The following is a 26,533-nucleotide window of genomic DNA, read 5'->3' on the forward strand; positions in this document are numbered from 1 at the left end:
CCAAGGGGAACCCACTGTAGGTGAGTATACGAAAGTTCTTGTAATTTTTCTTTGCTTCTATTTTTTTCATCTTGATTTTAGGGCCCTCTACCCAACCAACTGCAGGAGATGGTGGCATGGATTCTCTCCAGAGCCAGGTGCCATTTCAATTCCTGGCTCTGAAACCTAAATAGCATGTGGTTATCTGAGATGCTGCCCAGATAACCATCCCACCTCAGCACCATCTCCACCGACATTGTTAGGGACCCACAGAAGCAGCAATGCCTCCTCCCTGGGAGCTCCAAACCGGAGAGGACATACACCTGAGCAGGGTCCACAGGGCTGGCAGCATTGAGCCTCCCTGAAGAAGGTGCCTTCCCGTCCCCCTTCTCCTTCCCCTCCAACATCTTTCTTTCTGGGGAGTCTATTCTCAGCTGCTTCCACCCCAGCATGCTGCCTGTGTCACAGAGGAGGCCCCTCCAGGAGCAAGTGGGGACACCTGGAGCTCCACTGCCAACACAGCCCAGCTCTTCCCAACCTGCCCTGCGGCGAGCACTCTGTCAGCAATCTTACCTCCGAGGTGCACCATGTGGGCGAGAGCCAGGATGGCCAATGGTAAAGAAGCCAGGACAGCTACCCTGGTCTAGACCAAATGCCTGCCTTTCATTTCACCGCTGAGAATACCCACTAATGACCTGCTTATAAAAGCACGTACGTGAACTCACCTACTCTTGTCGTCCCTAACGCCACGCTGATAATCACCTCCCACTCAGCTGCCCACACTGTCTCAACCCTGTCTCCTGGCTCCTCCCCCACCCCCTGCCATACCCCACCCCAGGATCTGGTCAGTGGCGTGGTCACTGACTCTGGTGCCAGCAGCCAGAGAGACACAACGCAACGCAAAATCTACACATATCATTTAAAAATGTCTAGAAGCCACATTTAAAACACAAGTGAAAATAATTTTTAATAGATTTTAACACAGTACATCTAAAATATTATCATCCCAACATGGAATCAATACAAACATTATTAGTGAGGGCCTCTTACATTTTGTTTTATACGAAGTCTTCTAAGTGTTGTGTTTACATTTACTACACATCCCAACTCAGACTAGCCACATTTCAGGTGCTTGCGGCTCATGCACTGGACAGTGTAGGTGCAGGGACCCCAAACTGGCTCCCTGTCTCTCTCTTCTCCCCATCTACTCAGCCTCCACATTGCCACCTGCCTTCTTTCTAGAATATCAAGCACAACCAAACAGTGAAAATTGTAAGTGGGCAGCTACCATTCACTGAGCAAGCCCCTCCTGCAGGGCATAATCCGCAATTCAGCTCACTTGAGGGAATTCTCACATTGGCCCTGTAAGGTAGGCACATGATCAACCCAGACATGAAAGCCCAGAGTGACCAGTTGGTCTAAGATCACACAAAGCCAGGATTTGAACCAGGTCCACTTGACTTTATTTATTATTTTTAAAATATATTTTATTGATATTTTACAGAGAGGAAGGGAGAGAGAGAGAGAGAGCTAGAAACGTCAATGAGAGAGAAACATCGACCAGCTGCCTCTTGCACACCCCCTACTGGGGATGTACCCACAACCAAGGTACATGCCCTTGACCGGAATCGAACCTGGGACCTTTCAGTCCGCAGACCTACGCTCTACCACTGAGCCAAACCGGTTTCGGCGACTTTAAACCCCTTGTCTTTTCACTCTAGCATACCTCTTTAAGGAAATTATGGCATAATAATTGAACCATTAAGCAGCCATTAAAAATGCTAATCATAAAGATCAAGTGGCAACATGAAAAATGTTTAAAGGATGTTAAGGAAAAAAACCCATAGATCTCATTTTGTAAAAAGGGAGTAAGCAGCTGAGTGAGACCTAGTAAGGAATATGAAACAAATAAAAGCCGTGGGTTTTAAAATGTGAAAGAATTATGAATGCTTTCCCCCTTTTTTTAAAAAAAATATATATTTTTATTGATTTCAGAGAGAAAGAGAAAGGGATAGAGTTAGAAACATCGATGAGAGAGAATCATCGATGAGCTGCCTCTTGCACACCCCCTACTGGGGATGTGCCCGCAACCAAGATATATGCCATTGACCGGAATCGAACCTGGGACCTTTCAGCCCGCAGGCCAACGCTCTATCCACTGAGCCAAACCAGTTTCGGCGCTTTCCCCCCTTTTGAGATCAGTTAAAAACAAACAAGCAAACAAGCTAACAGACCCCCTTTGATTACTCCCAACTGATTATGAATAAATAAAGTTCTATCTTCTTCGCACAAGCCTCCAGGTTCTTTGTAACTGGCTGCATTCTACCTTCCCGGGTCTTCTTCCCCAAAGCCCTCCAATCTGGGCACTCGGCATTTTCACACCTTCTCTTCCTTCTGCCAGGACCATCTTCTCCGCCTTCACCCTCCATCCCATCAGAGGACTCTGATGCTCCTGGGACTGCTCCTCACGCCAGTTTCCACAGCACCGTGCAGACCTCCCACATGTCCACGGTGACTGGCGGATCTGACCACGTGTCCGTAATGGGCTCTTCTCACTGCCCTCTTACGCCCAATATGAACCTCCTGAAGGCAAGGATGTGTCAACCTAGCAGCTCAGAAAGCCTTGGCACATCCTGGGGGCTCAGTGGCTGCTGATCTGAAGAGTTTGTTCATATTAGAAATTCAGGGTTCAGAAGACATGTTAACCTGAACCACGGGCATACAGGAGGGACACTCTGTTATCAGTGGAGGGCCTGGGGGAGGGGGTTTCCTAGAAGGAAATGACTGTAACTGTCATTTGGTTTTTCGAAACCAAAGGGCCCCTCGATCGGTACGGGCAGCCCTGATCCTGTGGTTTGGGGTTTCATTCAAGGACCTCTTCTGTTTTACTTCTTATGTCTTCTCCCAGAACAAACATCCAACTGAGCTGGAGACTTGGGGCTTCCTGCAGCCCCTGGACTGTGGGCGATCCAATCTAGGAATATACCGTGATTAGGTTATCGCCTGGCCCGCGTGGACCTGTGCTTTCGGCCAGGGTGGAAGGAGGCAAGTAGAGAAGGAGAAATAAGAAAGCTGCTGAGTGAGCAAGGGCAGGGGGAGGGTAGGCGGGGGGAGAGCAGAGAGCTCCTCCTACGTGCCACGCGCAGTGCTAGGGGCTTCACAGACATCTGTCACTTTCATCCTCACAGCCCAGGGAGCGCTCCTGTCCCACTTTACAGATGGGGAAAGAGATGATCCGAACCCCCCTTGATGCTTCATCACACCAGGATTTTAGGCCACATTTCACATTTTTGTTATAGACATAGTTCCTCTGCTGGTGACAGTGCTGGAACTCAGCAGGATCAGGAGCCTTGGGTTTGGACACGAGCTCCGCCACCTCCACCGGGGAGAGGAGGCGGCTTTGGGCAAGTCCCTGCGTCTCTGCGTCTCGGTTTACTCTGGGAAATGAGAAGGACACACCTGTTCTGCAGAGCTGCTTAGAGGAGCTAATACAATTACACGTGAAAAGCAGCCTGGCACACAGCAGTGATGCAATTTGGGGAATCAGGTGCCATGGACCTTGACTGTGAGCCGTTCGCCTGAGGTCTAATGTCATAGGGGGCATTGCCACCTGGTGAGCTTTTAACGTCCGAAAGACAAGGGCACGTTGCATTTTAACAACTCCAGACACGTACGATATCATCTCTTTGCTCGTTGTTCCTTATAAACTGTACAAAACTAAGCAGTGGCCTGGTTCTGTTGCCTTACACACAGGCACCAAAAGTTCAAGAAATAGTTGTTGAAAGAAAGCAGGAACACCTACATTATAGACGCTCACCATAGCCTGAGGACAGGAGGTCTCTGGAGAGCCCCAGTGTCCCCAAGTTTGTGGTAAGACTCAGTCTCTAGCCTCTCAATTTCCATCCAACACTAGTCAACCTATATATCACTTAAGCTAATAACCTCTCCCCTCCACCAGCCCCCACCCGTTCATGCCCTCTCCACACTCATTTGATGATGATGATGATGATCATCATCATCATAATTTCTCCATAGTGCCTCTACTTGTTTGGAGAGAAAGAGGAGTGATCCCATCCAGCAGTAGGGTGCCTTGGACAAGTAGTTGCAAAGTGTTTATGGGAAAGGAAAACAAACCCCAACCCGTCCCTGACCCTCACTCCCAGCCCGGAAAGGAGCTCACCTCCGACTTCCTCAGTGAAGGTGCAAAGCCGCATCCAATCCACCTGCTCGGTCCCACCCACCTGTTTCCGATGACGGCCTCTGGCCAGGGCTACCTCCGACGAGTATGCAATGGAGTAACATGGCAACAGAGACCACAAAGAAAATGGAGCACCCACTTCCCGGTTCTCTGGGGCTCACAGGTAACAAAAGGTCCAATGCAGAAGGAATTCATTTGAGTGAGCAGACAGCACACATAAGGTCCAGAAGCACACCTGACCCAGCGCCTGGCAGCACTTCAGGCAGATCCCAACAGCTTAAAGCCCTGTCTCTAAGAACAGTGGTCGTCAAACCGCGGCTCACGAGCCACATGCGGCTCTTTGGCCCCTTGAGTGTTCTAACGCCACTTGTTCAAAATAGACTTGCCCAGGCCGAAAGCCGACTTCTGCGCATGGGCCACGAAGTTTCAATCGCACTGTACGTGCACACTCGCACGTGGTATGTTGTGGAAGAGCCACATTCAAGGGGCTCGCGTGCTGAGGTTTGCCGATCAGTCTTAGGACAAAGGAAACCGATCCCACCGGAGATCCCTGCGTGAGCACAGCCTGACCCTCCTAAGCAGGCTCAGGGAGAGGAAGTGTGGACCCTGACCACCTGCCAGAGCCTACTGGAAGCACAGGGAAGGCCGAAACCGGTTTGGCTCAATGGATAGAGCGTCGGCCTGTGGACTGAAAGGTCTCAGGTTCGATTTCGGTCAAGGGCATGTACCTTGGTTGTGGGCACATCCCCAATAGAGGGTGTACAAGAGGCAGCTGATCGATGATTCTCTCTCATTGATGTTTCTAACTCTTTATCCCTCTCTCTCTCTCTCTCTGTAAAAAAAAAAATAAATAAATAAATAAAAATCAATAAATAAAATATATGAAAAGAAAGAAAGCACAGGGAAGAAGCAGGTGTATTGGCCCAGGCAGCGAGGATCTGGGTGTGTAACATACACACAATCACAGGGAGGCGTTTCCCCCAGGTCATCCACGCTCGGTCCAGAGGGTGGTGGGGACATAGTGGAAGTCTAGGCACAGTTTCCCATCCTTGGGGAACTTGAAATCTAGTCAACATGCAGCTCTGACACACCTTTCCATCACACCGAAATTAAAATGCAGCATGGCCTCGAGAAAAGATCGAAGTCAAAGATAAACTGCAGGTTTTACCAAGTACAGGCAAGGAACCAGAGCACTAGCGAAGGCATCAGAGGAATGACAAAATAAGCGTGTCACACACCGGGGCACACTCACTCGGCACAGGCCAATCCTCCAGCGTAGCCCTTTCACAAGTCCTAAGAGTATCCTCCTATCACCAAGGTTCCTCTCTAGCTAAGTCCTGGGAGACTCATCAAAGAACACGAGGGAAGGCAGGAAAAGGCAGCGGTGAACAGGAGCCTCTGAGGACCTCCTGGGCCCTGGCTCTGTCACTGTCACTTCTTACTGTATAGTAACTTATTAACAATTCTCTCTCCTGGACACAGAGTAGAAGCTCAATGAATGTTTGCTAAGCTGTGAAGACCCACCTCCAAAATCATTTCCCCACCCACCCTCCCCCCGCCCCCCAGAGTCCTGCCTGTCCCCCGGGGACCCACCATCACAGGAATTATTCACAGTTGGCCATCTGCTAGGCCAAGGGCTGCAGGGATTGGCAAAGGTGATGGTCTTATTCACAAGAGCATCATTAGCCCTAACACAGTTCTTGGCAAATTCCTGTTGAGTGAACAAATAAGGACCTGAGGCACAAAGGTGAAAGGTCATGGCAGAGACGAGCCAAGCGGGAGCTGTAGTCATAAAGTAAAAAAGGGAGCTTTTCCTTAGTCCAAGTTGGGCATTTAGGATGCTCTGAGGGTTCAAAGACTTACTCTGCCGTCCTCTGCTGGGTCACACAGTGACCACCCATTCCAGTGAAGCTGTCCCCTGTGGTCCTTTTCTGTGCCCCTTCCTCATGACGATTGAGCTGCCAATGGCACCAGGCCCACACCCTCACCCTCCACAGGACTCAAAACCAGTCGCAGGTGCTGGGACCCAGAATGAATGGAGATCAGGCTGCTGCTTCTTGCCTGTCTAGTTCTGGGGCTGATTCGACCGTTGGGCAAAACTGCCTCTAACCCCACCACGCCAGCACCTAACGAACAGGCTCGTGCATGCGGGCAGGAAACCTGAAGCGTCCAAGCGAAAAGCTAAGCCTTGGGGTAACATGACGGAATTGCTGAAGCAGGCAGCCCAGGGGCTGGCAGCATGACTGTGCTGAAGGGAGCACACCTCTCCTAGGCTTTCCTGCCAGCAAGACGCCTCACCCGGGACTTCAGGAGCCACCCCACCAACACAGGCCAGCACAGCCCACCGCACGGGGATGTCGAAGGAAAACAGAGGACATTAGTCAACGTCCAGAGTGATGATGGGCACAAAGCAGCTGTTCCGTGAAGGACAGCCGTGTGTCTCATCTGAATAGCTCCCTTCAGGGTAACTTTTAATATATATATTTTAAAATATTTTTATTTTTATTGATTTTTTTTTTTTTACAGAGAGGAAGAGAGAGGGACAGAGAGCTAGAAACATCGATGAGAGAGAATCATCGATCAGTTGCCTCTTGCACACCCCCTACTGGGGATGTGCCCGCAACCAAGATACATGCCCTTGACAGGAATCGAACCTGGGACCTTTCAGCCCGCAGGCCGACGCTCTATCCACTGAGCCAAACCTGTTTTGGCCAGGGTAACTTTTAGGAGCGCCCCGTATTCTCATTAGTCTGATCCTTACTGCAGATTTATTCCTGGTATTTCAACAAAGGAGGATAGAGAATGGGCGATACCTCCGGGGCCAGGCACCCCACCTGGGCCTCCCGGGCTTCCTGCTCTGGGCCTCACCGTCTCCAGGACACAGACACGCACACGTGCAGGCCTACGTGTGCTCCCGGCAACCCGCCCCAGCTCCAGCTGGTGAGTGTGCTCTGGAATCATGACAGTTTACTTTCTTTCCCATCTGACCTCATACAAACACACTTTCTTCACCACCTCCCTGACCCCTAAATATACACATTCCGTCCCCCGCCCACCCTCAATCTTTCTCAATTACAAAGCTCTTTTAAACCAACTCAAACTTAAAATAAATACCAATTTGGAAGCCTGAAGCATGCTCCAGGCTGTCTGTCAGCCTCCTCCTCCTGCTGGAAGCCCCCAGCCCCCGTTAGCTCTCCCCGACTTGCGAAGCGCAGTGGCCTGGGTGCGCGGCGGGCACACGCAGAGAAAACAAACACGTGGATGCGTGCCAGCACTATTTATAGCAGGAGCAAAGTGTGGGGAACGGGCAGGCGGAGGAGGGAGGGTCTGGAGCAGAGGGGCTGGATAATTCTACCTGCTGCAGCTCCCCCTGGCTCCACCAGCTGCAGAGGGTCCCCTGTTGAGGGTCTGCCTTTCCCAGGTGCAACCCATCCTGCCTATGACTAATGTCAGAATGGTGCTGCAGGGAAGCACGTCTCTGAGTGCAGAGAGCCTGCTATCTTGCTCGTTACTGCAGCCCCAGCCAGCATCTGTCACATCACAGTGCTTGGCACATACCGGTAGTAGGACTGTAGTGAGTATCTGTTGATTAAAGGAATACATGAGCTTTTTATTCCCCTGCCTACTCCACAAGGCTACAGGTGGAGGAGGGGGAATAGGTGGAAGGGAGGTGAGGAATGCCTAACAGTGGCTCTAGCCTGGCCTGTGTGCCTCAGTGGTTGAGCATTGACCTATGAACCGAGAGGTCCCCAGTTTGACTCCCTGTCAGGGCACATGCCCGAATTGCAGGCTCAATCCCCAGTGGGAGGTGTGCACGAGGCAGCTGGCGAATGTCTCTCTGTCATAGAAGTTTCTATCTCTCTAAACCTCTCTTTTCCTTTCTAGAAAAATCAATAAAAGCATAGTTCAAAAAGGAATATTTCTAAAGCATGCAGAATGTTAAAATGCACTAACAAAAAACAGTTACAGGCAATGCAATGCTAAGAAAAGCTAATTAGATTTTTTTTCACTGCAGGCCTTTTCAGAGCCTTTAAAATGCGATTTTGCATCATGAATCACCAAGAGGGCGACAGCGTGTGCACTGACGCCTGAACTCACTTAACCACAGGCCTGGGCCTACTTGACCACAGGCCTGGGCTTACCTGACCACACTGCTCTTTTTTCCCAGAGTACCATTAGTGAGGGGGGTTTCATCAAACACACTTTGGGAAATGGTGGCCTAAGAGGTTCCTGGAGAATATCCCAAAAGCAATTTGTGAAACAGCATGATCCCATTTTTGTAAATAACAAATTACATATAAATATGTGGTGTATAGATATCTGGATTGTCACAGGAAAATATCACGAGACACTTAAATGTTAATGCCAGCTATTTCTGAAGATTAGGGTATTTGCACGTTTTATATTAATTGTTTCAGAAATATTCAGAGTGGGTATGCGATCACTTACATAATTAAAAAGGCAAGTTTTGAGAGAGAGAGAAAAAAAGCTAACTCCAAATATTATTATGTCATCACACACTATTTTAACTTCCCATAGGCATGAAGGCCTTATTTCCCAACAACCCCCTGGGCCAAAAAGCATCACTCATTGCCCATTATCCCATCTGCACATTTTCCTGTGTCTCTCTCTAACATTCAACTGCTCTGGATTGTGACAAACACCTCCCACAATCCCAGGATTTTGTTGCTTCCACAAAATATGGACAAGTGTTTTAGAAAAAAATGAAAACACACTTAATAGTCCACTAATAACCTTCACAAATCAAATTACTTTGTTTAGTAAGTTGTATAAAATATTCATCAAGTACTTAGTTTGCTGAAATTGTCATGTTGGGCATATTAACATTTAAAGACTGCCTTTTTTCCTGCTAAATTTGTAACTTCCTCATTTAACTGACCTGTAAATGTAATTAAAAAGCCATTGAGATTTAGTGAATGTAATACACCAGGTTTTGTCACAATGTGGAACTAAGGCAAATATTGAGAATTGGAAGAAATAATCGATTGTGGCATAAAGCAAAGAATTTGACCATCTGCTGAGTTACGATGTGTGAGACAATTCATGCATTGTTCTTGTCTCACCTCTAAACAGCTCCATGAAGTAGGTAGCCCTGTCATCCCCATTTTACAGAGGCGGAAACTGAGGCTTACAGAGATTAAGCATCCTGTTCAAGCAAAGGATTCAAAGCCATGGCTGCCTGATTCCCCTGCCTTTTGGTGCCCTTGGTAGATCTAAGCAGAAACACAATGAACTGTTTTCTGATAGATTCTCCCTTCCTTCAGTTGATGGACGGATGTAAACTCCACTTGCAGCCAGACATTCTTGATCACTGAACCACCAATCAGCACCTGACAAATACCCTAAGCCCCAATTCCTAGGTCTCTAGGTCCCTTATCATAGGCCTTAAATGAAACCATCAATCAGCGTATACTGAGTGCCCTAAGCCCCTTCCCCTCTCTTCCCTCCCCTTAAAAGTGCACGAACCCCAGCCCTAGCTCTCTTCTCCTCTCTCTCTGGAAGCAGCCGGCAGTGGTTCTCCTCTCTTCAATAAAGCCTGTGTCCTGGCATCCCAATCTCCTACCCTCTCCATTTCATCTTTCATTTTCTAGCAAAGGAACTGAGCCTGAAAACAACCAGTCAGTCTGAACTGGAGTCATGTTCCAGCTGCCGTTTTTCAGGAGGGATTGGGCTGGCGAGTCCCACAATGCACAGCGCGCCAGCTCCTGAAGATGTGCTGTTCCCCACCCCACCCAGACTCAGCCCTGAGGTCCGAGTTCTGAAATCCCACCCAAAGTTGGTAGCAGCACTCTGAGTCTGGATTCAAGTTACATGCACCAGTGTGTATAAGAGACAATGAAATCCTTCCATTTCTGAATCTGGCCGCTCTCATCTTCCTTCTGTTCTTACACGAGGATTAGAAGGTAGGTTCTCGACTCTGGCTGCACAGAATCATCATCTGTGGACACAAAAGCACACCAGTGCTTTGGGCCACCCCGCAGGCAAATTAAGTTGCAATCTTTGGAGGCAGGGCCCAGGCATCCATCAGTGTTTTTTAAAATTCTTTCCTGGAAACCATGATGTGTAGCCAGGGTTGGGAAGCAGCATGGGATGCCTCTGCCGTGGACCTGGGTCCTTTTGCTTAGGAATGTCTTCCTCTGCCAGGAATGCCCTGCTGGAACTGGATACCATGATTGGAACGGAGAGTTTTTCATAAAAATGGTGCCCACTATATTATTTTGAAGAAATTCTTGTCATTCTGAAAGATATATATATATATATATATATATATATATATATATATATATATATATATATATATATATATATTTTAGTTTCACGCATTTATTTTAAGGAATAAAACATTTTTCTCAAAGCTTCTCTCAAATTTCCCCAGATATTTTCCAGACTTTCAAAAATTCCTGTTTTCTCCTCTTCCCATAAAAATAAAAACCAAAACCCAAGCAGATGCCACCACAGGCCCAGCAGGCCCGACAGCAGCAAAGGAAACACAAACAGGACCCTGGGCCCGTCATCCCTGCTGACCGGGGCCACCAACTTCTGGGAGGTCAGCAGGAGCCGAGAGGTTTTCCAAGCATATGCACGTTTAAGGCTTGCACATCCAAACCTGAAATGCCATCAGCGATTTCCTTAACAAAGCCAGGCAGTCTGTAGGGGCTCAGGGACCGCCAGGAAGTGAAGCAGGTGTGGGCCATCCAGGGGTCCCAGGTCCGCTTACCACCACCTCACACCAGGGAGCTTTGCCATCACTGGATGGTTTTCTGACATCCCAAAGGGTTAACAGCTCAGCCTCTGACTTCCGCGCGGGCCGCCCCCCCCCCCCCCCCCCCCCCCCCCCGCAAAGAGTCCTTTTTCAGTTGGGTCCCTCTGGTGAAGGAGACAGCCCTCCCCGCCCCCCACCCGGGTCCCACGCAGCCCCTCCCCGCTCTGTGGCCCTCCCACTCCAGGAATGAAGCTGCCGCTGCCCAACATATACCCAGACTGGTTTCATCTTCTTCCAAATCCATTTTGTGTCTTAACTTCTGCCAAGAATAAAAATTAAAACACTCACACACACACATCGTGCGAGGATGGGAGGGGGGGACAGGGGCCTGGAAGTTTTAACTGAAAAAGGCCAGGCAGGGAGGGGGAGGGCCCCGGGGTCTGCGATGTCCTGCCTGAGCCCCTGCTGGCTACACACAGGTCAGATCTCAGGGGGAGCACTGGCAGCACTGCCCCTCGTGTTCCTCGGACACCCGCTGGCACCCTCACCTCTGCCCCGAGGCCACAGAGCAGCCTGAGCTGCCAGTGCCACGGAGGTCGGAAGCGGACTCCGTTCCCCACACGTGGAGGGCCTGTTCCCTGCCAACCCCAAAGTGAATAAAACAGCACTTGGGATGGCACGCAGGCCCTGGCACAGCAGGTGGCTCACAGGCTGCTGTGGCCACCCAGAAAAGCGGGTCTGGAGCTGGGTCCCCCCTGACCTCAGAGTCCTGTCCCACCACACCCAGGGCAGGCAGAGGTCTGAGGCAGCAGCTCCAACCCGGCGCTCCCATCCTCCCTGACCGCTGCCCTCCCGGGGAAACCAGGAGCCCCTGCCCTGCAGAATGACCACACCCAGCGCTCAGCCAGGACTCTGCAGGGTTCAGACGAGGACGGACCCCTCACCATTTGCCCCCATTTACTCCCCAAATGGTGAACTAAGTCCTCACAGTCCTTAACCTGCCCAGGTGGATCCACCCCTCATCACTGAACACCACTCCCATCACTGAACACCACTCCATGCGAGGCTCTGGGAAGCCAAAGATAAAGCTCAAGCGTTCTCTGCCAGCTTAGCACCAGGGAGGGTGGGGGGGGGGGGCGTGCAGCACAGACACATCTGAGGGCATTGTGGAACCATCGTGAATCAAGTCGAGAGTCCTGGGCTGGAGTTCTGTCCTTTCCAGGCCACTGTGAGGAGGGGGATGGGGGCGGGGGGATGGGGGGGGAGACTGGAGGACACGCTTCTTAGCAAAGGGCAGCCTGGTGTCATCCGCCCCGCACCCACCTGGCACTCACAGCAGAGCCATGAAGCAGAGCAGTGTGCTAAAGGCCTGCTGTCTGCCGTGAGAACTGCTGAAATCTGCGTGATGGGAACACTGGGCTTGTGACACTCTTCTTTAGGCGTTCCTGTGTTTGAGTTTTTAAATAACAGACAATAATGCATCTCCCCCCAATAGGATAACTAGAGCAAGATCCTTCCAAACCTGCCTAGTCCGACACCAACGTCCAGAACTCCCACCCCCTCCACCACCACCATCACCCCCTTAACCGATGTCTTCTTTTTTAGAAATCAGTATCTTTATTGTTGGAAGCATTACAGATGTTCCCTTCTTCCCAATGTCTTCTTAGCTAGGCCAAAAAATAGCACCGCCAGGCAGGTTCCAGTGGGTGTCCTAGTTCTGGTGGGGGCCACCCCACCCCTGGAAGGAGACTGCTGGTGGCAGCCAGAGATTCCGAGGGGCCTATCTCCCTGGCTCTGCCTCCAGGCCCCCTGCCTCACACTGCCAGACGTCCCCAGCTCTGGCTGGCGTTTCCCTGAGAGCAGAAACCAGCCACGTGCACGGGCCGAGGCCCAGCTGAAGGACCAGCCCTGTGCTCTGGGCCTCCACACCTCTACCTATACCAGTGGTTGGCAAATTGCAGCTCGTGAGCCACAGGCGAATCTCAAGCCGCGATTTGCCGCTCTGTTGACTAATGAGTTTGCCAACCACTGACCTATACGATTCTCAAACAGACTGTAATGGGCAAAACTCTCAGTAGCCCAATCTTCCAAGAACATGGGTTTTTGGAAAGTAATTACCCATTAGCAGCTTGCCTAAGCCAAAGTAACCATCATCGTGATAATAAACAGGTGACCATCCAGCACCTACTCTTCTAATAAGAGAACGCAGGGCACACGACTCAATGTGCAATGACCCCCTTGCTTGGATCTGAGTGTCTTGAGGGCAGGAGGCACAGCACTCAGGAATCTGCTGATGAGCAGTTGGCAGGCCACTTTTTAAAATATATCTATATATATATATATATATCTATATATCTATCTATCTATCTATCTATCTATATATATATATATATATATATATATATAAAATTGACTTTTTACAGAGAGGAAGAGAGAGGGATGGAGAATTAGAAACATAGATTGGGGGAGAAACATTGATCAGCTGCCTCCTGCACACCTCCTACTGGGGATGTGCCTGCAACCAAGGTACATGCTCTTGACCAGAATCGAACCTGGGACTTTCAGTCCACAGGCCGACACTCTATCCACTGAGCCAAACCGGTCTCGGCCGCAGGCCACTCTTTAATGTCACCCATGTGCTCTTTAATGTCACCCATGTGTCTTCGGGCCCACGTGGAAAACGCCTGGCGAGCGCGCAGGGCTGCCTCCGCAGCTTACTGCTGGGCCTCTGGGTAACCCAGCCAGCTCAGTGTGAGGCCCCAGGCGGCCGGAGAGAGGCAGGGTGCAGGGGCTCCAGAGTTTCAGCGGGCGGCCTTCTTCCCACGAGGAGGACAGACCGGAACTCCGCAGCCCGGGGAGGGAACACACCTCATCTCAGCTGGGTGTCTCACTGCGTTCCCCCATCCGGACACGGGCGGGTGTCAGCACTTCCGTGTGTGAGGAAGACTCGTCTGCCTGCCTGAGGTTCCCTCCGCGGGCATGCGCCCTCCTCACCACCCCCCACCCCCCACTCCTTGGCCTTGGGAGCACAGAGAACCTGTTACTGAGGAGCCCTGCTCCACTGCCGTGGAGGCCTGCTTTCTCTAGAGCAGCGTTTTTCAACACTAGTGTGCCGCGAGATGTTGCCTGGTGTGCCGTAGGTGCAGACAAGACAAGAATTTTATAATTTTTCACTATTTTGTTTACTTAATATTTCATAATAAAGTAATTATAAAATACTTTCTTTGTGTTTATTTGATTCCTATTCAAGAGAATTACTTTATATATAGTCAATATAGGCACAGAATTAAATTTTTTAACATTTTCTAATGGTGGTGTTCCTTGTGTTTTTTTTCATGAAACAAGTGTGCCTTTGCCCAAAAAAGGTTGAAAAACACTGCTCTAGAGAACTGAGTGGCTGGTGGTGGGTGACACTGGAGCCCAACCCCGGTTTCTCCGGAGAGAAGACCCAGCACCATAGCTCTGTCCAGCGCTCGCTGATCCTCCTGAAGGAGCCAGGCCTCCTTTGCATCTTCGGTGTGGCCCCACGGTACACAACGCCACCCTCTGTGCAGAAGGCAATGTGTTCAATGCACCATGTTTATATTTATGTTTTATAAACATAAAGGCTATTTATGAACATCTTTCTGAGACATCCCCCCCTCCCCAAATCAAGAGAAAAAATAAATGATTTGTCTGATCACGTATTGATCTTTTGGTTCTGAAAATGTGGGCCCCTCCCCTAGACACACCCTGCCAGGCATGCACCTACAAGCCAGCCTGGGACCCGCATTGTGCCTCCTGAGGACAGGCTGTGAGGAGGTGACGTAGGGGTCAAGGCTGGACTTGTTTGTAAGGAACCCAGGGCTCACACTCACAGGTGTCGGCTGTTCTCTATCTTCTGCCTCCCCAGACACACGGAGGCCTGGGCCAAGGCTTCTGGAAGTGCCCGCGGTCAGGAATCAACGCCTCCCAGACTCTGGAGTTAGATGCAGGAACATTATATCCTGATTCCAACATTAAAGCAAAAGCCAGGACCGCTGGCCTAGAGAGCGTCTCCCCTGAGGAGTTTAAAGAGCTTCCAACTCCCCATTGCGTTAGTGCTCACCGCTCCTGACAACCTGGGACAGGTATCACTAGTCTCCACTTACAGGGGGACAGCTAGGTCGGGCCTCCGAGCGGCGGCCCAGAGCTCTGTGGTCAGACCACAGGCCTGGGAAGACGGCGAAGCTGAGGAGGAGGGGGTGCGGATCTAGGTCATCGGCCTGGAATGTCCACTTCCCGAGGGGCCGACGAGTCCTCCTCCTCCTCCTGCTGAACTCTGACACACCTGGCTGCTGTCCGTCGGCGTGAGGAGGTACCAGCTGGCCTCCGCTCTGTGTTTATCCCAAACAGGAAGCCATGGACGCGGGGTCTAAACGTCAGTCTCTGCTCCCCAGGGGTGGAACCCTCTGCCTAGTCCACCCTTTCCCCAGCCCCTGGAACTGCCAGCCTGGCTCCACCAGAGGAGCCACACGACCCCCGTTCACGGGCACCGTCCTGTCTCCTAACGGGGTCCAGGGCGGGGTGGGGCTGGAGGAGCTTCTCCTGCCTCGGTTAGAAAATCCACCCCTGTGGCCTCTCTGACCCCCACCCAGGGCCTCACTGTCAAGAGTGGCTGCGGAGTGCTCTGCATGCTGAGGTTCCTGCCACAAGCTCCCACGGAATCCTAGTTTGTGAGGCCGACCGGAGAAAGCAGCATGTCCTGGCAGGGGCACTGTCCTCCGTCTCTTTGCATCTGAGGGGATCATTCTCCCCAAGGACCACAAACCAGGCCCCAGGGCTCAGCCAGTCCCCGGGCTCAGCACGGACACTGCAGGGCCTGGGGCTGGACGGGAGCCGCTGCCCCGGAGGCTGGGGCACAGGCAGCCGCACAGGATGTGGTGGGGAGGAGGCTGCTGCCCGCGGAAGCCCCCTGCCCCCCGCCGGCCCCCGCCCCACGGCAAGTAAAACAAACTACGGAGGAGGAAGGCAAACAGCGTGCGCTCCTCCTGTCGACTCGGGAACGGGACGGGAAGGTCTGCACAGCTGACACTTCCAGATGTGGAACCCAAACACAGGCGGCTCCTGACAGTTTACCAGCCTGGGCTAAACTCCGGTAGCACTAGGCCGGGCCTGTGCGGTGGGCGGAGGAAAAGCCATGGCACCGCGGGCTCTGCTCAGGTGGTCCCAGCTCATGGCCTGGGCCTCCGCCTCTGCCAGTCCCTTGCTCCAAGGGCAGAATTGATGGATGGGTGTGTGTGTGTGGTGTGTGGTGTGTGTGGGGTGTGTGTGGGGTGTGTGTGTGGGGGGTGTGGTGTGTGTGGGGTGTGTGTGGGGTGTGTGTGTGTATGGTGTGTGGTATGTGCTGTGTGTTGTGTGTGTGTTGTGTGTTGTGTGTGTGTCTGTGGTGTGTGTTATGTGTTGTGTGTTGTGTGTGTGGGGTGTGTGTGTGTGTGATGTGTGTGTGTGGGGATTGGGGGAAGGTCATGTTTAAAACTCGAGGAGACGGCTAAGTGAAAGAAGCTAGCCGGGAAAGACTACATACTGCGTAATTCAAACTATATAACATTCTAGAAAAGACAAAACTACGAAGATAGTAAAAACAGCGTGGTTGCCCAGGATTTGAGAGAGGGAAGGAAGAAAGGGTGGAGAGTGGAGCACAGGGGATTTTAGGCAGTAAAACTATTATTCTGTATGATACTGTAATGGTACATGCCTGTCGTTATGCATTTGTCAAACCCCACAGAATGCACAATGCAAAAAGTGAGTTTTAATGTAAACTATGGGCTTTGGTTAATAACAACGTGTCAACATTGGCTCATCAGTGGTAACCAATTTACAACACCAACATGCTAGTAACATGGGAAATTGGTACAGAGTGAGGGGTGTGAAGCAACTCTGTAATTTTCACTTAATTTTTCCTGTAAATCTAAAAATGCTTTTTTTTTTTTTTTTTTTTTTTTTTTTTTTAAAGGCTATTGATTTTTTTTTTTTAAGTTAAAAGAAAACCGTGCAAGAGGAGGCTTGGGCTGCTCCCCAGCTCCCTGAGGTGCTGTCGCTGTTGGCTCTGAGGATCGGGGTAGTGTACTTTCTCAAACACATTTGTGTCAGCACAAAACCTCTTGGGATCTTTATCCCTATTTTTATTCCTTCTCAGCTTCCAACTCCAGAAGCAAGTCAGCAATGACTGGGCTGCAACGTGAAGGAAGATGTGCCCTCAGGCAGATGCAAACACGCTGCTCCCGTGCTTCCACGCGTGTCAGCTCCCCGACAGCGGGCGTCTGTGTGGCCCGCGCGCCCAGTACAGGCCCCCTACCCTCCCCCCCCCCCCCCCCCGCCAGGTCCTCATGAATGTGGGGCCGGACTATTCTTAAATCCATCCCACGTTCCTCCTATTCCAAACCAGATTCAGCAGAGCGCAATTCAACCCAGGTGCTGTGCTCACAGGAAGGGCTGTGCCGCGGATGGTCCAGGCCACCGAGGACGGCCCCGCTGGGCAGTGAGGCTCTATGCTCCCGGTGGGGTGAGAGGACGGGCTGGGTGTCCCTGCACTCCCCAGCCAGGCCCAGTGCAGAGCTGGGCATAAAGTAGGGGTTCAATAAATGCTTCTTGAGGGAGTGATGCAGAGGGGCCAGAGAAGCATCCGTTCTCACACTCCCCTTACGAAAGGAACAACTGGCAGCTGAACTCAGTCTCCTGAGGAGAGAGCAGATCTGGCCCAGCACACTGCTTCCGGCTTTTCTAGAACATTACTGGGATTCTCTCTCCCACATACCCCATAGGCATATACCCAGAATGCAGTGTTCTTACATAATTCTGCCTGTGATGATTTCATTTTGTTTGACACTTTTTGTTGTACCCCTTTTGAGATTCAGGAGAGCCATGCAGATTAGTAAATTAATTGAGCACCAAGTACACATGAGATTCTATTCTAGGCAATGGGGAGAGAGCGAGATACAAAACCAAGTCCCTGGCCTCATGGGTCTTTCATGCTAAAGGATAAGCAGGCAATAAGCAAATGAACAAAGCGATATATGTTGGAAGGTAACGTGGAGGAAAATAAGTTAGGTTGAAGGGAGAAAGAATGAGGGTGGAGTGTGATTTAATGAAGGTGGTCAGGAACCTGAATGAAGTGGGAGGGACCGGGTGCAAAGCCCCTGAGAAGGGAGGTTGCTCAGCGAGTTGGAGGAGCAGCCAGGCGGCCAGTGTGGCCTTGGGAGTGGGCTGGGTGATGGGGAGGAGAGGGAGGAGAGGGAGGGGGAGGAGGAGAGGAAAAAAAACGGAAGGAGAGGGCAGAGAGTACTGAGATGTCTGGAGTTTTCTCTGAAGGAAACAGGGCACCATGGAGAGTTCTGGCTTCTCTTCTGGAAGTTGACCTGACTTCTCCATGAACAGACTATGGGCCAGAAAGGTCTGGGGACTTGGAAGCAGGAAAGCTCCTACAATAGTCCAGGTAGGCAATGTCACTGAAGACTGGGCGGTGAGAAGTTGAGGATTCTGGATACATTTTCAAGGTAAAGCCAATACGATTTGCTAATTTGAGGGAAGAACGGAGTCAAAGGTGACTTGCAGGTTTGTGGCCTAACTGGTAGCATGGACGATGCTGAATTGGGGCAGAAGCGGAGGAGAAAGGTGGGAAGTCTTTTCCAGTGGCCAGGTCTGAGGACTGCTACCTAAGGGTGCTCCCAGGGCTGGCCTTGCCCCACGGTGGCTCCTCTCTCCCCACCGTCTCCTTCCTTTATCTCTGTAGACCTGAGCAGGTGGGGGTTCCATCAGCACAGCCTTCCACCTACCCACCCCTCTGGCTGCCCGACCGATCAATAACCCGCCTTTCATTCTGTCCCTTTCCCTTTTCTTTCCTACTAAATGCTCACCATGCATTTCATGCACTTTCTATGCAGTAGCTTGCTTCCTCTTTGCAACAATCTTAAGAAATGGGGGTCTCATTTTAATTCGGGTGACTAGCCCAGGGACATACACTGAATGGCCAGATTATTATGATCTCTGAACGCAGTGTGTGTGAGTGTGTGTGTGTGTGTGTGTGTGTGTGTATGGGGCGGGGCGGGGCAGTGCATGAATTCGTGCATGGTTGGGGTCTGGGCAGCCTGGCCAGGGAGAGGACATAGGTGGTTGGCCAGCCTGCTTGCTGGTTGACCTGACAATTTGCATATTAGCCTTTTATTATATATAAGATATATACTGAGTGGCCAGATTATTATGCATTCAGAGATCATAATAATCTGGCCACTCAGTGCACTTAGTGATTGGCGAGGCCAGGGTTCCAACCCACGCCTGTCTGGCTCTGGAGTTCCCCCTGAACCAGGATGCCCCACAGTCTCCAGCCTGGAAGTGGCTCCCTGTTGGCCTGCATCTCTCTCCACGCTCCCCCCTTTTCCTAAGAAGGCTCCCTTCAGACCTCAGTGCTCTCAGGCGGGCTCCCCCAGACAGCCCCAAACCCCACTGTTCCTTCCTCTCTCAGGATTCTCCTGCCATGGGGTCTTGTCCTCTCCCCACTCTCCCAGGATCCTGAGACCCTTCACCTGCCTCTCCCAGCCAGAGCGGGAAGGCGAGCCAGCTGAGGGCCCTGGGAGGGTCCCTGTGATAGGACTGCACCACCTCTGCCCAGGCTCCTCCGTAGAAGAGAGAACAGAGGCGGATGCAGCCCTTGTGCCCAGACTCTGACTCTGGTTCCCTGAAAAGTCCAGCTCCTAACTCAGCCTCGGCGGGCACAGGTGCCAGAGGCCTGGGGCTTTGGTGGTGGGCAGGGACACTTAGAACCAAAGTGCCCTCTTGTGCCATCTCTCTACCTCCTATGTGCTCCGAGGGAAGCTGCTTGTGCAGACAGGGAAATAGAGGCAGAGTTCCCATGACTTCCTGTCACCCAACTGAGAGGTCACATGATTGTCTTAAACTCTGGTGCCTGTGTTTCCTAGCCCAAAACATCCTGGCTCCGGGTTTTCCACGTTTATGAAGGGAAACCCAGGAGCTGCGAGAACGCCATGTCCTTGCAGCCAGCTCTCCACTCTCCTGGGCCGGACGGAGGGCAGGTCTCACTTACTGTCTGCAGGTAACTCACTGCCTGTGCAATTCTTCCCGCTGGGCCCTGTGGGTATTTGCCTGGAAGGTCCCATCTCCTGTCAGTTACCTGTCTGTCAAACTGCTACGTCCTTCCTGCACAAGCGGCCACTTCTCCTGATCAGGAGGTTTCTGCTCGGCCAAACACCTTCCCGCCCTCACCCCACGCAGGGCACAGGGCACCTGCCTGATCAGACCCGCAGACCCGAGGAGCAATGGATTGAGCTGGCATCTGTGGTGAAGCAGAGCTCCAGACAGCCATCCAGATGAGGTCCCAGGGGCAAAACAAAACAAAACAAAAAGTCAGGAGACATGTTCCAAGACGAGACCCAAGATGGAGGCGGCTTGTAGCCCTGCTTTGCCAAGTCTGACACCAGTGAGGCCACAACACCTGGCTCCCTCGTGCTCCTTCCCCAGAGCAGTCAAAACCTCCCAGCTACCGTCCTGGGAAGTTGGGAAAGGGCCCCACCCGCCCCTTAGGTTCTGTTGCGAAAGGATCAGTTCTCCTTACACTAAGGGAGCTCTCCTTTGGAGGAGAGATTGTCTGGGCGGCTATTTTTTTCTCTCAGGCCTGAGTTTTGCAGTCAGCAGCCCTGTGATGAAATCTTGTGTGACTAGAACAAGTCATTACAATCGCTGAAGCCCCAGCTCCCTTACCTGCAGAATAGGACCACTACACGCCCATCTTCCTGGGCCTGCTGGGGGCCTGGGCCGGGCACACAGTGGGTGCTCACCGAATGGCAGCTGCTCTCCTCCCCATCACCGGAAGGATGGCCGAGGCAGGCAGTGCCGCCTCTCTGGCCCTGGGATTCCTGGTCTCAGCCTCCAGGCCCACAGACAGCTCCCTGGGTGACAGGGTGGTAATTCATCCCTCCCACAATGAAGGACACCTGCTGCTCATGTGCGTGCTCGCCTCTGGGGAGAGGGCTCACCACATAAATGCCAGGCTTCGTTTGTAAATTCAGAGCAACAAAAACCACCTCCGTCCCCATTCCTGCCTGCAGCCACCTGTTCGCTTCTTTTCACCCAAACGCAGGACCTTTGTGGTGTTTCGGCGGCAGGGATTGGCTGCCAACCTTGCTTGCTGTTCCCTTTGGGCAGGAGAGCCAAGTTTCCTCCCCTCCCTCCCTCCCTTTGTCAGAGACCACCCAGTGGACCTTGCTGGCAAGCTGCCAGCGTCCAGACAGGCGAAAGCGAGGCCCAGCCACGCAGCCTCGGTCCCTCCTACAGAGCCCAGGGCACCTGACCAAGAGCTTTCACCTGGAGCTGAGGCAGCCCTCCCGACGGCCGACCACCAAGGGCGTGGAGGAAGGGCCGCAGGTGCCTGCTCCCAGGGCCCGCACATTGCAAGAGCCGTTCAAGCCTAACACGTGGCTGTAACACCGCAGGTTTTTATGTAATGCGTTCCCTACAAAACACCCATTCATAATGACAGAGGCAAACAGCTGTGAGTTTCCATCACCTCACGAGGGCTCGGGGCGCTGGCTGGCGGCGTTGTGAAACCCCCTCCACGTGGGCACAGGTACGTAGAGAGGAAGGGCCATGGAACACCACTGTGGGAGGACCGCCTTCCCGCAGAAAGCAGGGGCAGAGTCGGGTGGGGGTGGGGGTGGGGGGACTTGTGAAATAATTAGGAGCAGCCTCTGCTTTCACAGAAAAGCCATAAAACCAGAACCCCCCAATTTTCCTCTCCAATTAAGGGTGACCCATACCTAATAAACCTGCTGGAATTGTGATGTTAGGTAAGTTCAGACTAGTAAAGGCACTTGACTGGGGCTAATCTGGAAAAATATTGGCAGAGCCAGGGAAGGTGGGGGAGGGCTCTCCTCCAGCATCCAATTCCAGCCCAGCCCGGGGCCTGTAAGGCCGGGAGGTTCCCCAGTCACTCCTCCTCCTCCTCTTACCTGTAACTCCCGCTGAGTGCGCATGCACATTACCTCTCAGCAGCCAAGGAGGCTTTTGGGCAACTGCAGGGCCTGGGGGCTTTCCTTTGTCCCTAACACTAATGTCCCCTCACTCGCTGCTCTGGGAATGACCTCAGTGCTAAGCAAACCTACCCTGGACAGCAGAGCCGAGGGCAATGGAACCGAAAGGCAGAAAGCTGAATTCAGGCCTGTGTTTCTAGAATTCTCAGCTAAAACCTGATACAAACAAGGAAAAAAAAAAAAAAAAAAAAAAAAAAAGGGCACCTTTCTCCTTTTCACCCTGAAAGGTGTCCAGTAACTGGCTTTAGAAACGTGTCTCGTACTCACATTTCTGAGATTCTGTATCAGTGCAGAGATTCTAGTTTTGAACCTTCCTAAAATTAAAAACAAAACAAAACACACACACAACAAAAAAAACCTACTCTGAACTTAAAATCTCCTGTGCCAAGAATACTTCAGCCCATAGTCTGCTAAGGAAAGGTACCTTTTCAGGGAAGAAGTGACGAACAGCAGGATGAGCGGAGGTGGAGGGACAGCGGCCCTGCCTGCCGCTCTGTGCCTGGCGGCCTGGCCGGAGAGGCCCGCAGCCTCTCTCACCGGCCAGCCCCCATGCCGGGCACTGGAGCCCGGGCTGCGCTGTTCTGCATTTCCCTTCCCTCCGGTAATGGGATCTGAATGGCGTGGGCTCAGGTTCACAGCGAGGACTCAATCAAAGCTTGTGGCGAGGAGGAAGGCTCCAGTCTGCACACGTCATCCTCCTCGTCTTGTCCAAGGCTGTCCAAACTCATTTCCGAGGAGTATAAACATTCCTCTGCCATGCTTTCTGCTGCTCAGCTCTTTCTGCGGTTTTTTTTTCCCTTTTTTTTTTTTAAATTCAATCCTACTCGCCCTGGTCATACTGTGTGTTTTCCTGCTACTACTAACCAGGAGGACCAGTTGAGACTTTCCTCAACATTTTCTCTGGCAACCGAGTTAAGTTGACTGTGTATTATTGGCTCTGATCTCTCTCCTATGATTTCCTCTGACTGCCCAAGAATCCTGTCCTGAACATCAAAGGGCTTCTTTGAAGATAAGGCCAAATTCACCATTAGGAAAAGAGAAATTATTTCCTAACTTCATTTCAGAAGATGGAATGACACAGAATCCCTCATGGGTTTTGTGAGATAAACACTGCCCGGGACATCGGATCACAAGGCATTCGCTGTAATACCGCTGACAGAGACATAAACACAGGGCTTTCCTCGCCCAAACCTAAGCAGGACTTTTCCACAGCAGCCTCAGATGCCAAATCCCATAGTGAATGGTTTGCATGCAGCATGTCCAGCAGTTTGTCTCAGGGAAAGGGGGCTTCACGTGGCCGGCCCGGGGGGAAAGAGGCCACCACAGGCTCTGACTAAAATGTATGAGTCACCCTAGAACCAACTGTCTGGTGCAGTTCCACTTCAGTTGGACCCTTCCAATACCAAATGGGAAGAGACACTCCATCTTCAAAGGGCAACACAGAACGTGAGACGGATCCCGCAAGCCAGGGAGGCTAGACTGTGGGCAGGAAACTCACCTGTGTCTCCTCTTCTGTCGCTTCTATTCCATCGACTGTGTGAGTGTTGACAAGACTTCATGGGTCATGGGCTCCAGGAAGCTTGTGCTGGGACTGAGGAAAAGGAGAAGTGTCTCATCTTTGGAACAAGCAGAGAAACAAACACTTCTAAAGTATTTGCTTTTTTTTATAAGGAGCATTGCTACAAACGAGGATAATTCCTTATTAATCCATTTTATGCATAAGAAAACAAAGGAAAAGCAGTTTTTCTAAGATCAGAGGCTTCCTGGAATCTCCAGGTACCTGGTTCCTTGCTAGAAATGAAGAGAAAAACGAAGGACAACGACTGCATTGAAAACTATCTGTGGATCTTACAAAACCATTACCTGTACATCCAGCATCCCCTTTTTATCAACATTCACCAAATCTCTCTCAAAAGCACATTATCAGCTGGCTTCATACAAAGTAAGGTGGGTTTCCTGGGAAGAGGTCTGGGGTAAGGCAGCAAGCAAGAAATGGACCCAGCAAAGCCTAGGGCCAGCCTTGGCCACGCCAGGCTGGAGCAGAAGGCTCCTAGGGAGGTGTCACCATCATGCAGTGGGACTGAGCCACATGTGAGAGGGCTGAGGAGTTTGGATTGTAAACTTCAACTGTTTTGGAGGTGGGTGCTGACTTGTTTGTATGACTGATGGGAGATGGGTGGGGTAGACAGTAGAGAGTCCAGCCACGTGTCAGCAACATCTGTGATGGGCATGAACAAGTGGGGAGGTAGTAGGACTGGAGAGATGGTGTGGATGGTGGAAAAATAAAGGGAAGGGCAGGAAAGACCCGATGAGCTTGGGAGCGAGTCTAACTCAGAGGCAGTGGAGATGCAGGGACCCATTAACTCAGTGATTTGAACCAGTGTGAACGAAGTCCACAGGCAGAGCCAGGGCCCCAACCCAAGTGGCCTAATCCTCAGGGCAGTGCCACTTGAGCTGAATCTTTTAAGCCTTGCTTCCGGTATTGCTCCTCCTTTCTCTACCCATTACCACCCTGAGGGGTCTAAAGAGGCACAAGCCCTATTGAGGAAGGCTCTTGGTAAACACGTATTTCTAGATTAAAAACAAACACCCTCTTCATCCCACCAAATATTTGATGTAGCCTCATAAACGAAAAGATTACATGAGAGGGCTCCATGTGGGAGCACTGTTAGGATTCGGTCGTTCCCACCAATAGCAAAAGGACTGGACATATCTGTTTTCTGAGTCTTTGGTCAAAAGCATAGAGATGCTTCAGGGCTGTCATAACTATGTGAAAAGTATTTATGCACATGGATGAAGAATCACAAGTTGTATTATAGCATGGGATTGTGGGTAATTTTCAAAAAGTTTCTCTATTAGTAGATGCTTGTGCAATAATTAAAAATGGGGAAGGGGGGCGCTAGTTTGGAGAACCACCCTTGGACTAAGCCCCCGGACAAGATGCTCCCAGCCCTGGGTCTGATGTGCTATAGATGTTGTACTGAAGTATGGAGATGACAAGAAGTTCCATCTATTAAAGTAAACAGATTGTTTAAAAATCTAAAAAATCACTTTCTTTCCTCCCCCTCTCCAATTTCCATCCCCACCCCACCTCCACTCCTTTCTTATTTTTCCAGACAGCAAGGAAGTTTGGAGTTTGAAGGAAAGAAAGCAAACTCCAGAGGCATAATATCTTTTGGTGCCAGATCAATGCTTCCTTATTCAGAGGCCAGAAAGGACTGGATGGATAGTCATTATCTGTTGCTCTTGTTCTTCTTTGGTTTCTTCTCACTTGTTTGAAAGTCAAAGAGGGGGAAATCCTTATTCATGACTCATATCAGTGTCTTTGCTGAAATCCAAACCTAGACCCCTAGGGCCTGTGACAGACTGTGACCACCAAGCTCATTTCCTACCCTCCTTGCTTACACCCTGGGGTTCCCTCAGGAAGCCAACAGAATGATGTCATGAGTGAAATCTCCTGCTCCTTCTTAGCGCATGGGAACCACAGATAAGCTGTTAAAGAGGGCTGGGAGTCCGCACACTTGAAAGAACACTTCAAAGTCAGGACAATCTCTGGACCCAAATTTGTAGGACGAAGGAAAGGAGCATAAATCACCCTCTTATCACAAGTTGGCCAACCAATCAACAGCTCTCTGTTGATTTGAAGCCTTGCTTCCGGTATTGCTCCTCCCATTCTCTACCCATTACCACTCTGAGGGGGTCTAAGGAGGCAAAAGCCCTACCCAGGAAGGCTTTTGGTCAACGCTCTCCTCATCCCACCCCCAACCCTCTTCTTCCCAGACTGGGTCAAGGAAACCAATCAGCCTGGCCTCTGTCAACCTCCTCTCCCAAGTAAGGCCAGCTCCAGGGGCTTAGGCAATTCTCTTAAGAAAATGTCTCTTCCAATGTTACTGAGATCTCCTGAAAGAGGATAAAAGGGACAGTGTCTGTGGTCTCCATCCTCAGGTTTTGTAGGTGTAGACATTCTGTAGCCACCTGAAGGGCCAAACTCTGGGTAATAGATGGGGGCAGGCAGGGTCAGCAAAGAGGCACAATAAGGCAACTCGTACTTCTTTCATTTTTGCCTCTCTCCATAAACTCAAAAACTCATCTGGCAGGAAAGTCGTAACTCCACTGCTGCTCCCTCCCTGCCTCTATCCCACTGACCCCAAGGTGCTTCAAGATCGCCATGGGAACCTTTGGGTTTCAATGACCAGACCATTAAAAAGTGCCAATTATAAGACCTCAGAAACGTTCCTGGGTAACCTGTTACACACCTCAAAATGGCCATGCTCCTGCCTCAGAGGCACTTTCAGTAAAGTTTAGAAAACAGGTCATCCAGATGGACTGAGCCTTCCAGTCCACACCTCAAGCCAACAAGACCCTGTTTTAATATTGTCTATACTGCCCTAGAGAGAATAGGGATTGATGTATTAGCTGTAAACAGAGGGGTGGGGAAAACACACACACACATACACACAAACAAAAACCCATCACAGAGCTGGGCTGCCAATTCAGGGTCCAGTTGTGGGATAAGTCAGAAATGCATGTGCATTCAAGAATTTTGAAAATGACATTCGTTCAGTGGCCAAT

The 26,533-nt window shown here is 51.1% G+C and overlaps 1 protein-coding gene across 4 annotated transcripts in view; it reads right to left on the reverse strand.

Annotated features, from left to right (window-relative positions):
• Nucleotides 1-26,533, reverse strand: part of BOC (BOC cell adhesion associated, oncogene regulated) — a 76,502-nt gene that overhangs the window by 48,536 nt on the left and 1,433 nt on the right. For all 4 annotated transcript variants that reach the window (XM_084873972.1, XM_084873971.1, XM_084873974.1 and 1 more), the window contains exon 2: nucleotides 23,460-23,552. The gene's annotated coding sequence lies outside the window, so the exon portion shown is untranslated. The remainder of the gene's footprint in view (nucleotides 1-23,459; nucleotides 23,553-26,533) is intronic.

This window comes from Pipistrellus hanaki, assembly GCF_964339955.1.
Source record: "Pipistrellus hanaki genome assembly, chromosome: 2".
Lineage (NCBI taxonomy): Eukaryota > Metazoa > Chordata > Mammalia > Chiroptera > Vespertilionidae > Pipistrellus > Pipistrellus hanaki.